Source organism: Myotis lucifugus, unplaced genomic scaffold (assembly GCF_000147115.1).
Source record: "Myotis lucifugus unplaced genomic scaffold, Myoluc2.0 scaffold_302, whole genome shotgun sequence".
Classification (NCBI taxonomy): Eukaryota; Metazoa; Chordata; class Mammalia; order Chiroptera; family Vespertilionidae; genus Myotis; species Myotis lucifugus.
This window is the reverse complement of record NW_005871350.1, coordinates 29,405-33,168: the sequence shown is the minus strand read 5'-3', so window position 1 is coordinate 33,168 and position 3,764 is coordinate 29,405. Positions and strand designations below refer to the sequence as shown.

General features: G+C 43.8%; 2 non-coding genes across 2 annotated transcripts; both read left to right on the top strand.

Annotated features, from left to right (window-relative positions):
- Positions 1-2,784: 2,784 nt before the first annotated feature.
- TRNAL-CAA lies at positions 2,785-2,889 on the top strand. Its single transcript has 2 exons — positions 2,785-2,822; positions 2,844-2,889. It is a non-coding gene; the product is annotated as a tRNA-Leu (tRNA).
- Positions 2,890-3,109: 220 nt separating this feature from the next.
- On the top strand, positions 3,110-3,181 carry TRNAE-CUC. Its single transcript has one exon. It is a non-coding gene; the product is annotated as a tRNA-Glu (tRNA).
- The last annotated feature ends 583 nt before the right edge of the window (positions 3,182-3,764 follow it).

The following is a 3,764-nucleotide window of genomic DNA, read 5'->3' as shown; positions in this document are numbered from 1 at the left end:
ATTTGGATGGAAACAATTTACGTCTTTATCTTCACTAACCTCTAACTATCTCCTTCCATTAACAATGGACATAGCAAACCACAGTAGTATTACACATTACAGCTGTAAACATTTCAGAATATCATTTATACTTATCACTAATTCAAATGACACTATAGCTTATTTAATGTGTTAATAAGTATACATATTACAATATCACACATTAATTTTAATTTTTTTTAAATATATTTTATTGATTTTTTACAGAGAGGAAGGGAGAGAGACAGAGAGTTAGAAACATCGATGAGAGAGAAACATCGATCAGCCGCCTCCTGCACATCTCCCACTGGGGATGTGCCCGCAACCCAGGCACATGCCCTTGACCGGAATCGAACCTGGGACCCTTCAGTCCGCAGGCCGACGCTCTATCCACTGAGCCAAACCGGTTTTGGCTAATTTTAATTTTTTGATAACAGAATTTCAACATACTAGGTAATTAGTTTCCTCTGTAATCCTATATGTTTTATCTTATGCATTTAAAAATATTGAGGGAAAAAAATAAATAAAAATATTGAGGGAATTTCCTCAATATGATAAAGGGCATGTATGAAAAACACAGAGCTAAGATCATAATCAATGGGGAAAGACTAAAAACTTTCCCTTTAGGATCAGAAACAAGTAAAAAATGTCCACTTTCACCACTGTTATTCAGTATTGCACTAAGACGTTCTAGCCAAAGAAATTAGGCAAGAAAAAGAAATAGAAGTTATCCAAATTGGAAAGAAAGAAATAAGACTTTCTCTAGTTGCAGATGACAAGATCATCTATTTATATAAAAGGCTAATATGCAAAGTGTCCCTGTGGGAGTTTGACCAGGAGACTGGGAGTTGGATGGCTCACTATGACATGAGCTGACCACCAGGGGGCAGTGCGGAACTTAGGAAGGCCCTGTCCGGCAGCTGGTAGGCTCCAATGGGTCCTGACCACGGGCCAGGCCTAGGGACCCTACCCGTGCACAAATTTTGTGAACGGGGACTCTAGTTCTGTATATAAAAAGTCCCAAAGAATCGACAAAAAAAAATCTACTAAAGATAATACCTAAGTTTAGCAAAGTAGAAGGTCATGAGATCAAACAAAAAATTCAGTACAGTTTCTATACACCAGCAATTCCATTTACAATAGAAAACAATTCAATTTACAATAGTTCCAAAATAATAGAATACCTATCCATAAATTTAACCTAGAAGGTGAAACAGTTGTATGTTGAAACTATAAAACATTGTTGAAATAAAGTAAAGACCTAAGTAAATGGAAAGATATCCTCTGTTCATGGACTGGAACACAGTATCATCAGGAGCCAATACCACCCAAAGTGATGTACAGAGTCGATGCAATCTTTAACAAAATCCCAGGGAATTGTTTTTTCGGATGTGGAAGGGTTAATTCTCAAATGCATCTGGAATTGCAAGGGCCCTCAAATAGCTAAAACATTCTTGAAGGAAAAAAAGTTGGAGGATTCACACTACTTGATTTCAGAACTTACTACAAAGCTACAACAAAAGTAATCAAAACAGTGTGGTACTGGCAAAATGATGGACAGAAATAAGCCCATGTATCTACGGTCAATTGATTTTGAACAATGGAGGAAAATAGTTTCACAAATGGTGTTAGCCCAACTGGAAAAGAATGAAATTGTACTCCTAACTCATACCATATACAAAAATTAACTCAAAATGGACAGGTGACCTAAACATGAGAGCTAAAATGATACAACTATTAGGAAAAAAAATAAGGGTAAATCTTCATGACCTTGGATTTGGCAATGGATTCTTAGATATACCAAAAGTGTGAGCAACACAAAGGAAAGTAGATAACTTGTACTTAATCAAAATTAAAAACTTGTGAGCATCAAGGACATTATAAAGTGAAAAGACAACATACAGGATGGGAAAGATACTTGCAGTCATATAACTAATACAGGTCTAGCATCCAGAATATATAAAGAACAAAAAGACAACTCAATTTGAAAAATGAGACAAGTAGACGAAATAAGAGGCATCCACATTGAAAAGGAAGAGAAGTATAACTTTTGTTATTTGCAGGCCAAAAACCCTCCAGGTATGGGCCACCCCTTCATTTCTTGCACGCCACCCATTCCTGTTGGTTCCACCTTCAAAATTTACTCTGTCACCACCAGGTCCACTGCCATCCAGCCCAGCCAGGGGCTGCAGCCCCGCACTCCGCGGCCGGCCCCGCACAGAGGGCCTCCTCCTCTGGGATTCTCTCCCGCGGCTCCTGGACTCCGCTCCCCGGTGCGCTGCCATGGCGCCCCGGTGCGCTGCCACGCGCTCATCGCTGCCTGGACGGAACTGCTGGCTCCAGCCGGCTCTGCGGGACCGCGGGCTCCCCCGGCCTCCGTGTCTCCCCTCCCTCCTGGGTGCGGGTGCGGGTGCGGGTGCGGGCGCGGAGCCCGGGGCGCCGCACGGCCGAAGTCCGGGGGCAGAGACCCGAGCCGGCTGCACCGCCGGCAGAGTTGCGTCCCTTCTGCTCTCGCAGTGCCCGCGACCTCCCTGCAGCCAGGGGTCCCAGCCGAGGGGACGCGGAGGGGATCATCACAGGGTTGTCGCCTGGCGCCCCGTCGGCCTCGGCGGCTGGGTACTGCCGGTCAGGGTTGGGCCCCTGCGAGCGGACCGGCCCTCTGTTTTCTGCTTCGTCTGGACAAGAGGCACCCTCACTCCTGCTCCCCACGGTCCCGTCCCTGTGCGCACAGCTAATAGGCTACATTGGATAGGATGTGGCAGAGGTGTCAGGATGGCCGAGTGGTCTAAGGCGCCAGACTCAAGGGACTCCCTTACCTACGGGTGTTCTGGTCTCCGTATGGAGGCGTGGGTTCGAATCCCACTTCTGACACAGGACTTTTTTTCCCCATCATTCCCAGTCCTTTCCCCTTAGGAACCAATATTTTCTATTGTTCACTGCTTGTTTTTCCGGGTCTGCGGTGGCTGGGAGGTGGCGAGGGAGGGAGAGGGAGGCGGTCTAAAACGTCTGAAATCCATCCAATCATAAGCACGCCTACAAATTGCGTCACATAACAGGAACTTAGCTTATCAGACAGAGAACAGCTACTACCTCCCTGGTGGTCTAGTGGTTAGGATTCGGCGCTCTCACCGCCGCGGCCCGGGTTCGATTCCCGGTCAGGGAAGGAAATTTTTTCTTTTCCTTCACCTTAAAAGTATAAAATAATATGATAACTTTTTTTTTGGAAGAACGTTATTATCAGAGGTTAGCGTTATTGTGGTTAATGAACTTCCACTGTGTGTCAGGCGTTGTTCTGTTTCTACAATGTCTTAACTAGGATGAGTTTCACAGTGTTTCCTTCTCTGATTTTTTTCCAAAAGTTTGACATGGGTTGGCATTACTTCTTCAAATGTTTGGTAAAATTTTCTAGTGGCTCTATATGATCCTGTGCTTTTTTTTTTCCTTTCCATTGGGGGATTTTTGATTAGTGATTGAACCCCGTACCAGTAATTGGACTGCTCAAATTTTCCATTTCTTTTGATTCAGTCTTGGCAGGTTGTATGTTTCTAAGAATTTACCCATTTCTTCTAGTTTTTCCCGTTTGTTGGCATATTGTTCATAGTAGCTTCTATGATCCGTTTGTTTCTGTGCTATCATTTATAATGTATGTTCTTTCCTGTATCATTTTGTTGATTTTGGGTCTTCTCTCTTTTTCTCTTGAATAGTCGAGCTAGAGGTCGGGCAGTTTTCATCTTTACAAAGAACCA